Raw genomic sequence first — 11,584 nt, forward strand, 5'->3', positions numbered from 1 at the left:
CAGCAATCTTTGTTAATTACGCCTAGAGTTCACTTTGTTGAACCATGTGAAGGCTCTAACAACAAAAGTTATCACCTGGTCTGTACGAAATATATATGCATCATTTAAATTAGTGAAACAAAGAATCCCATTGAATTATGGCCCTTGTTTCACTTTGTCGAACTTGGTGGATGCTCGAATGAGGAAAGTTATCATCCGACCTGTATGAAATTAATATGCATCATTTAAATTACTGAAACGAAGTAGCCTTTTAAATTTCAGCAATTTCTATTATTATTTTCTAGGTTTATGGCCCTTGTTTCACTTTGCTAAATCTTATGAAAACTCGAATGATCTATATGAAATTTATATACGTTATTTAAATTAGTAAAACGAAAAATCCTGTCCAATTTCAATAATATCTGTAAATTACTTCCAGAGTTAAGAGCCTTGTTTCAGTTTGTAAAACCTTGTGAACCCTCAAACGACGCAAATTATAATCTGATCTGTATGAAATTGTCTTGTAAATCCCTATAATTACCTACAAAAAAATAAATAAGTGAGAACCCTTGTCGACCACCGGACGATTTAGCTATACCGTAGGCGTATGTTTCGTTGCCTGGCAACCTATCTTTGGTCTTGTTTTCTACTCATATTATCTGCATTATATAATTAAATACATAATGTTTCAGGGTGGACGTTATCGTTTAGATTATAACGGCTACGAACAGATCTTTGCCAATTTCCTCATCGGTCGAACACCTCATGGACCGGGTCGATATATTTTTGGATGTTTCGAAGATAAGGTTGTTCCTTTCCAATTAATTCAACCTGCCGCTGACGACGAAGAAGAAGAAAGCGAAGAGGCGAAAATGAAAAGGCAAAGACAAGGTCAACGACGTAGTAGTATTGACCAGAGAGTCAAAATTCAATATCGTGCATAAACACTAACCCTGCTAATGTGTAAAGACAACGCCGAATTTGACACATGTTCAAGAGTGATGTTATTGTCACGTATATTACATGGTTGAATATATTCTAGACTAATAGTTAATAAATCATACATTATATAGAGTTTGTCAAATTGTATCCTCGGTATCCCCAGTGACATCGGGGAGACACGGACCAATACCACTGATGTTTGGGGATACCATGGATAGTCAAACTGGTTCATTGGGGTATTTCGTTTAGTTTTAGAAATGGTATTTTTGCATTTTAACTTTAGGGCAATCTGACTTTTCGGGCAGACGAGTAAAATGAAAACTAAAATTATTATTTCATCTAGTTGACAAAATAAAGTGCCCGAAATCAAATAAAACACTAATGTTACTTTTCTTTTAATTGAATACAATAAATATGTACTGAATTGACTAATAGATTGAAACATTTTGACTGGAGCAACTCTTTTTTGTGCGACATTTTGGGCGAGCCCCCCCCCCCCCCCCCCCGCTATACCCCGAGACGATTGATTGGTTGTTTGGGATTTAGGTCAGTTACCTAGGGCTATATTAGTTAGATCACTTTGAAGTTGCTGTATTCATGGGCTAAAATAACAGCCTTCGAATATGGGTCACTCCATGTCAATTTTTAGAAATTTGGAAAAAAATATATGTTATTTTACACGTAAAAACTAGAAACTGTGCAAAATTTGTGGTCTGCAGCTTGAAAATTGACTGAGATACAGACATTTGATTTTCATGAGTTACCGATGAGCTTTCGAAACAAAATATGTAGGCCTATCAATAATTTACTCGAGTTCCAGAAATCTTATTTTTACCTTTCTAGTGAAGATATAGAGCTCACATTTGGTAGTCTTAAAGAACGTTTTGTGTAGATTACGAATCTGCAATCAGATTATAGGGTGGCCTATCGAGAGAAACGAAAGTACTAAATAAGAAACATATGAAAACGCATCAGTCTTCACTAGATCCCCAGAAAATTGGACTCGAATAATGGTTTCAGACACAAATTTTCGAAAATTGCCTCGTATTTTCGAGCCGAAAGAACCCGATAGATGAGCACCTATAAATCTGAAACGTGGTGTAATTATAGTTTGCACTAATGTCTCCAACATATGTTAAAGCCATTCTTGTCCCATGCTATCTCGATATTTGTTCGATTTTTTCAAAATCTGTGTTTTGTGTCATACCATGCCAATTATCACCCAATGCGTTAAACCGTACCCCTTTCGATTTTGCTGAAATCTGGTGTATATTATGCTTATTAGGGCTGAAAAAAACGGACATTCCAAATGTTAGCTTGTTCCGACTAACGGTTACTGAGATAGAGTTCATCCAATTTTGGGATTTGGGCCAAAATGGGCGTGGCCGCCATTATTCAAATAACCATAACCCAGTAACCAATAGGATGTCAAAATTGCTGGAATAAGTATTTCTGGAATGGGAATTCCACAAGGATTCTAAATCTACACTTATTTTTGACATCCATGTGTGTTTTAAAGAGTGAAGACCTTTTGTCGTTGAATTTGACCTTGTGTCTGAAACCATATTCGAGGCCAATTTTCTGGGATTCTAGTGAAGACTTATGCGTCTTCTTATGTTTCTTGTTTAGTACTACAGGCAATCTCTGGAGGCCAAAATTTGGATCTATATCTATTACTTTATACCCCCTGGAGCACTACAGAATCCGGAAAACATACAATTATACCATTTTTTTTTTAAATTTTGGGGGTGGGGTATGGCTACGTAGCATGCGAACGCCACCACTCACCTGTAATCTGACAATCTGTTACACAGAGTATTGTGAAAGTCTACTAAATGTCGCGACCTAGCCAATATTCACTGCGGATCAGTGTGGTAATCTGATAGCAGATTCATAATCTACACAACAACTTCTTTCTTTAAGACTACCAAATTTGAGCTGTATATCTTCACTAGAAAGGTAAAAATAATATATCTGAAACTCGAGTAAATTATTGATACATATTTTGTTCCGAAAACTTATCGGTAACTCATGAAACTCAAATGTACGTATCTCAGTCAATTTTCAAGCTACAAACTACAAATTTTGCACACCTTCTAGTTTCTACATGTACAATAACATATATATTTTCCAAGATTTATTTGTGAGGGGGGCGATTTCCCACCCCTGGCCAACTTGACATCGAATGACCCATATCCCAAATTTTCTTGTGAGAGGTGGTCCCTACACGTTAAGTCGACCGGCGCCGCCGTCTGTAACCCGAAATGTTTCCGGGTATTTCAGATTCTGCCCCCGCACCCCCCCCCCCCCCCTATGAAAATGCTCGTCGACTCGCCCATGTTCAAACCAGGGCCGGCTCAAAATGAAATAATGTCAATATTATAGTTATTTAACTTAGTTCTCTGGCATTTGTCACAAACACACCCACCGAACCCTCAAACGGATGACCCAAATGCTGGGGTTATTTTGGATGATGTAATTCATTAAAGATATGTATTCTTGTTGCTAGATTTACCTCTTACATTTTAATGCATCTTTAACAACGTGTGTTCATTTTTACTGGCTCAAACACTTTTGAAAAAGAAAGCAGTTCTCAGGTTTCAGTTACTATTGAATTGTATGTTGATTTTTGCATGTTATAATCTACTTGAAATATTCTATTGTCAAAAAATTGTTATATTATTGGATCATTATTATGTAATAAAAAAAATAATAACAAGAAATAACTGTCACCAACTATAGACACGACTGGACATTGTCATCTTTCTTGTGTCTAAGTTGTTCAGTAAGTAAGGCTCTGGCTTGCTAACTTGGAGATCCTGCGTTTGATCCCGGTGTTGGCCTAGAAAGGTGGTGCAGGGCTGAATGCCTGTCAAGAAACAGCTATACTCGTTCGGTGGGACGAATAGAAAGGTTATTTCCTGAGTAATAGGCCCTGCAATTGAGTCTTGTGTGTGTGGGGGGGGGGGGGTAAAATCAAAGAGTTGGTCCCGAGCATCACAACAAACTTCTTTGTATACTGAGCACTTTGTGTGGCTTATGCCCGTCTTGTTGGTGCAGAACAGGAGAACATAAGCCGAATTTCACGTTACTGATTATGTAACAACTCATTTGATTTGTAGGTTGTATTAGCGTGTAAGAGCCCAATGAGGGGAAACTGATAATAGCCTACAAGGAATTACTTTATGGCGTAAACAAGCCAGATGTTTCAATTAACAAGGTCTCTCAATTATTATGGTTCTCATTATGAATAGAGCTAATTGCTCATATATTGCCCATAATACATTTTCAACTAGTTATTACGGTTGCTTGTACAGTACAAACCATATGGATGAAAATAACTGTTATTTTCATTGTGGAACAAAGATACATCATTCGATCAACAGGAATTATTTTTGTCATCTAATATCACCATCCCAAACTTAGACTGTCTGTCTACAGTAAGTCTCGCTTGACTCTAAATATGAAGTAGATTGATCTATGTGTGCAGAGTGAAATAACATTATTGCGGAAGCAGGCGTTAATAGAGCAGGACAGAACAGTTTTGAAACTAGAGGAATACTTTAAAGCCTAGGAAACTGTTTTAATGTGGGATCATAGACCTATACTCTACGTGTTTAATGAAGTAAGAAAACTACTGAGATTAAATTGTATATGTAAATGTTACTTTGTTTTGCAAACCATCTTCATGGAAACAGTTGGTTAGATTAAAATGCAGCATAAAAATTCGAAAAAGAACTGAAACGAACGTGTAATCTATATTAGAAATTTTATTAAACGTTACCAGCTTTTGCATGACAGTAAAAGAGGGATTTTTGTAAGGTCTGTAGATCTAAGACAACATAACAGGTGTGATTTCTCAAAAGCTAATTAATTTAAATTGTAAACCGATGTGGCGATTCGTCACGGTACCCGGTTTTGCTTGACTCCTTCGTGCATGGAACATTAGGGAAGCTGAGTTAGACATAGTGTATTTATTCCTAGTGTTTCGCTTTTTATCACTTATTTCAGTACTACCTTAAGGAAGTTTAACTTTATTTAAGTATGAAGAACACAATGAAGGAAATACCCCGTTTAGTAAATTCAAACGAAACAAAAGCCGGCTTGATCAGAAACAGGAACTTAAACAATATCCAACCACTGCCGCCGATTCGGACCGTCGATGGTTTGAAGACAAAGGACGAAGAACGCCAAGGGGTTGATGTAAGAAAATCGAAAGGTTTGAGGCACAAACGAAAGAGATGCCGTTCTAACGTTGTGGATCAGCTGAAGCTGAATTCGTTTGCTTTAAGAGCAGATTCTGATAATCAAACAGAGGACGCACGCTTACAGTCACCACCCTTGGATACTGCTGTGAAAACAATGGCCGTACTTCCCCCAATTTCAACGGATTTATTAGAAGAAAAGGACAACAGTGGGTGTGAAATCGTTCGATCGGAATTATTAGACGGTTTTATGAAATCGCCATGTTCTAGCCGCCGGAATGGCATTTGTCTGGTTTTGGATAAGTGTTATCCCTTAGGTTTGGCGGAATTTCATCGAAGAATAACTATCTTGTCTATTTTCTCGGAGTTTCCAAACTCGGAATATTTCACGGATTCATTTTTTGCATAAAATAAGAACTATAATGTTGTTTGTGCCTTAGCGTGTGAATTGAACCGTTGGGTGAATTAGGCGAAACATGCCGTAAAGGCCATGGGGGACTATGCCGATTATTTTCATTCCGTTGCCACTACATGTACTCTTAGTTCTAAAGACATTTTAAAAAGTTCTCGCATAGTTTGGTGGCCCTTTTAGTCTTGAATTTACGTCGTTTTTGATGAACTAGTGACTGCCATACCAAAATGCTGCATCAGCTAGAAACTTAAGGATATAATCTAGAATGCACCATATGGTGGAGGGAAGCTAAGATGACAGCTCAGGGGGCGCGGCCGATCCCCAGTTCGGCCCAATTTTGCGAAGAAATCTTTCATCATTGTAATTCACTGATATAGAACATCTCTTCAGCAACATGTATATAATAGAAGTGTTTATTGTCAGTATACACCGTTGAATGAATGAATGAAATGGTGTTTACGTCCTACTTTTTTTTACACCAACTGGGATAATGATGGAGGGTATTATCATCCGTGCGCTAGGGGGAAGTTTTGTCCGGACTATATCGGGATCGAACCACCAAGTTAGCGAGTCAGCGCCTTAGAAACCTTTTACTTGGTGCTGTATATAAATGGTTCCACTACTGATGTTATCCGCCTTACTCCAGCCACAGTAGTAACTCGTCCTACGGAGTTCCTTTGAGCAAGTTTTTTTAGTCAAATGACTACAAAAAGTTTACTGGCCTATAGCTTCCTTAATTTACACATAAACTGACCCCAAACTGTACTGCACATAGCTTAACATATTACCAGTCAAATAAAGGTGAAGCCTTACCGCATAATTATATGATTTGATGAAACCCAACTGTTACGCGAAATTTCTCTCCTATCCAGCTTAAAGTAGCTAAGTCTCTAACTCAATATCATCCAAAATCTTCGACATTGAAGATACAATAAACATTTTACCATCGGTGTTTTAGCACGATTTGTAACAAGAGACTCGAAGAACGAGGCTAGACATGTTCGTGTACCCTAATGCATTTCAGCGCTATTTGAAACAAGGAACTCCAAGAACATTCAACAAGTCTTGTCAAACAGTGACTTCATTTTCTTTCCTGGAGAGCATGTGCAGTAAATACTATCGGTATAGACTGGAATAAGCAGACGCTAGAGATTACCATTCATATGAGATTTCCCATTAGAAATTACAGTAAAAACAGCAATCATTGAATGTAAATCAGTTTATATACATTCATATTACATTATTAAATCCGTTGCGACCCATTTGTGTCAATTTCTAGGTCCAGGGGCCTGTTTCACGAAATCTTAACTCAAGATAAAATCCAAATTTTAGTAGATACTTCAATTTTGATTGGCTAAGGACTAAAATCAATTTAATATTATCCAATCAAATTACTAAAATTTTGATTTTATCTTAGTTAAAATTTCGTGAAACAGGCCCCTGAATATTAGCGATTTAGTTCCGCCCAGTCCGATATAGCATGCGCACTCCATCTCGCGTGATCATACGTCACTTTCCATAATATGGCCTCCATGTCCATAATTATATGCTAATGACATTAGCGTGGTGTTGCGGGTGATGGGTACTAATTTCTCGCTCAAACGTGAACAAAATTTGATAATTGAATATCTGTTGTACAGATGTCGGATGTAATGGGCGCCTTGCCAACTGGATATGGCAAATCTATAACATTTGTTATAATCCCTGATAGTAGCCTAATTATCGAGCGTAGTGACACGGCCTTATAAGGGAAGCGGTGGGCGGGGTTAACGAGTCGCGGTATTTGGCGACATTTCATCTGGCTGTGTCATGGCGGCTTACATTAAAAGAAATGTCGCTTTGAAAATGTAGAACGCATTACCACAAAGAAAAACTTTTCGGTAACTATTTACTACATCTATACTATTAATCGTATTGTTACATTGTCCATAATAAATAAATCCCGATTCAATGTGTATGATTTACAGGTGATAATTTGAAAACATACAATAAATTCTACTTGCATAATTGTGATAATAGGTTATATACATCTTTTGTCATGAAATGTCTCCCTGCTAACTACCTACTGGATAATCGAATCCCTAATCCTGGTCCACCACACACAGTCTAGAAGGCGACAGGAGGCAATGTGGGATGGCGGCCTTTTTTGACGTTTTAGACTAACCCTGTTATTCTAATGCAGAGTATACAAGTCCGTTTTAGTGATGTAATATGAAGAAGACCCTTCTTGAATTGACCTGACTTTAAAGGAGCCGACCCATATCCCCATTCCTTTAATGAACCCGTGTGATGGAATCCACACTAGCTCTAGTCGGCTTCCTTTATGTACGACTATCTGATTTACTGATTTCAAAAACGAATTTTGTCTTAGTCCGAGTTATCAGGCTGGTCAGGGTGTCAGTCGGAAATACAAACTTTCTCGTCTTCTAATAGGACATCCACGACATTGCACAATGATGACCACCATCTCTTCAGTGTACACCGAACATCTATTGGACAGTTTCCTGATTACTGCCCCTTCCCGACCGAACTGGTTACCAGTGCCTTACTCACGGAGCCACTGTGGCTCGCGTATGCTAACACTTAAAGGACAATGTTGGTGTCCACCAATATTACAATTACATATATTATGTGATAGAACTAGTTAAACACATTCGACTGTGTATCTGTTATCGCTATGAACCTCAATCACGAAGCTACTGTTTTCTTTATTTTGTGACAATTACGGATTCTTCAAATCTTTGTTGCGGATCAGCCGTATGAAAAACCTGTTTTAAAATTTTATTTGGAATGTGTTTAACCAGTTTAACATACCTGGTATGTAATATTGGTGGACACCAAAATTGTCCTTTAAATTTTATAGACTTTAGTCGGCATCTAATACACAAAACAATACCTGGTCATGTTTAAAGTATTGGTGACACCATCTTGTTGCATTGTAGTCTCAACACCAACAAGGCTGAAGATATTATTTCCCAATACAGAATAGTGGCCCTTGGATACAAACGTCCAAAATAAACTCTATTACACACAATACACTATTTCACTGCCAATACCCCTTTAATTCGTTCATCCGCGTGTTATCACGTAAACGAAAATTTCAGTTTCATCACTTTCTTGCCCAATCGCGGTTACACCTACAGACAAAACGATAAAACTTGGGGACAGCTATTGTCTCTCTATTTATACTCTGATCTATGTAGTACAGTAGTCGAGTCTTAGATTTTCGAGTTGCTTTCCTATTTCCTTGTAGACTAAGATGTCCACGTCCTTGCTACCACGCGGTTGGGATCCGCCATTTTCTTTTTCAATCTTGAAAATGACCCTTCATATCTTTAGACGAGTGATGCGAATAATCGTTAAACTAACAACGCTTAGCGGAACACTGTATCGATATGCAAAGGTTTCATTTGCATCACCACCATACATACAATTATGTCGTATTCCCTTTAGTAATAACACATTTCGCCGTTGTATAAATGTAAACAATGTTTCGTAGGAAACTTTCGTGTCCGAATATCTGGTATGTCCTGGACCTTATGCTAATATCAATGAGCAAATTGTTAATTTTAAATACAAATTTTTAATTTTTTAATTTAAACAACTGCGGAATACGATTAATTCATATCAAAATACAAATGAGGTGTCATTTACGGGATTTGATAATATTAAAAAAAAGTCATGCATGAACTCTTTGATTCGAGCAACACTTCCCTTGAGCGGTAATTCGACACAGGTAAATAAAAATGCAGTAAATACTTTTTGACTTATACTATCACAATTATCCTTACATCACGTGGTAATTCGTCATATTATAGACTATTGTACGTGCTTCATTTGCAAGAACTGTCACATCTTTTAATATCAACATTATTCATATGGACCGTTCTGTAAATTGATGAAAACAGAACTGTCAAAATCTAAGCTATCGTGGCTGCCGTTGTCAAGTGTTGGTAAATGTTAGCAAAAAGGCTTGTTTCTAAATTCTGGATAGATTATTATTCATTTATGTTAGAATAATAATCATTTTGAGGGTCTGATATAGAATTTGTTACCTAGATATAATTTTTGTGGGACAAATTCATTTCTATGGAGTACCATTTGAAACACATCATATTTTCCAATTACTCATTCAGCTGGACCTTTCCACATTCAATAGTGGACTATTAGTGTACAATCTAAGATTAAACAATGTGTTGAGTGTGAATAAATATTGAATAAAATTTATAACAAATTATTTTACTGTAAAACTCAGTAAAAATGTTCAATGTTTAATTGTCAGTACATCTTTATGCTTCCTGGCACAAAGTTTCAAAGGGTGAATTAAGAAGTAATACAAATGATAACAATGTGTATTCATTATAAAAAATTGCTGAAAACCAAAAGCAGTTTCAAGGAAATCGTGATGCAGTATTTACAATTTTCCATACAGACTCGAAACATTTAATCCAAGTGATGTTTATGATGGTACTCCATACAAAAAGTCTGAAAGTAGTCCCTTGAAAAAAAATGGAGGATATTTAAAAGAAATTTTTTTTTAATTTATAGACGTGGTGTGCTAAAACAAAGATAGTTTTCAAAATTTGAAGTCTTGATGGTTGTAGTGTATATATTCAAGTATCTCTGTGAAACTTTGTGATTTCCCATGTTGAGTTGTTTACCCTGTAGCTGTGCAGTGCTGAATGGTATATTTGATTCATATTTTCCAAAGTTACAAATTCCAAAGTCATTATTTTAGATTTTCACCCTTTTTTATTGTTCAGTATCACCTCAAGCACGTTTAGACACCAAAATAAAGGCACTAAAGGTGTTGTGAATGATTTTTTGAGGATCCCCCATTTCAGGTACGTGTTGTGACAATTTTTGTCACTTTACCTTGCCCTTAAGATATTGACGTATAAGCAGTTTATGGTATAAACTATGTAAATAGATAATGAATCAAATATAGTTTGGAATTCCCAGATTTATTTACTTTTCAAAAACGTGTCCCTTCGACGTTAATCGATCCGCGAAATCCAATTAAAAATCACGGATATTGCATGACAGGTGTGGCGGGTTCTTTGATTGTCTACAAATAAACTTGATTATCCAATCAAAAAATCTGAGCCCAAATCCAATACAAACTAATCTTGTTTTTACTTAAATGTATACTATTATATCATATTCATTGTATTGGACGTTAAATCTTTAATAAACAACAACATTGCAACGTATATACATAACATCCTACTTTTGAGCACCGACTGCGCTATAATGAAGTCAGGCTCACTGCAGGGTGCTATGAGGAACAATATGTCCAGACAGCGGCGGTATGGCCTACACTATTTCGATTTCCATTTGTCGCGGTTTTATTTTTAGGTAGACCTACACCCAAATGTGTAAGGGGACTCGGATTTACGTCCCATCCGAATGCTAAATAACTAAGAAAGGAAAACTTTTCGACTCACTCAAACTCTTTGTTTAGAAAGAAGTTTAGTGTGCTAATAATAAGGTGGCGCCATTGATCTTCTTTTCTAATGGGGAAACCATGAGATGGATATGTATAGATGATTATGTGAGTAATCTCGTCAGATCGTTGATTTTGATTTATAAAATAAATTTTGATATTTACGTTTCCTTTTATACCGGTACCAAATATGAAAGAACCCGAAATATTTTTGCTGCGCACGCCCAGTGCGCCTGGCTGAAAACCACGAGTGTGGTTGATAATTTTGATAAAGTTAACTGAGTCGATGGTAATTCAAAATTCTTCTGTATGACGCTTTAGGCATAAAACGAGATCGTGGTGTTTTAAATGTTATCTCTTTGTTTCCTTCTAAAATCTACACTCATCGACCCCCGTTATTATTAAAGGATCAGCAACATCTATTAGTTTAGTGTATATTAAAACGATTTTAGGATAAAATAAAAAATATCAATCTTTCGGATCGTTTTATAAAGTGGTGTCCAATATCATAAAATCCTCAGCTTTAATAGTGCGCGTGCTCAGTGTCATGTTCATTTAATATTCGATAACATCCTGGTTGTGTACGCAGTTCACTTCCGA

The sequence above is a fragment of the Patella vulgata genome, chromosome 1 (assembly GCF_932274485.2).
Source record: "Patella vulgata chromosome 1, xgPatVulg1.2, whole genome shotgun sequence".
Taxonomy (NCBI): domain Eukaryota; kingdom Metazoa; phylum Mollusca; class Gastropoda; family Patellidae; genus Patella; species Patella vulgata.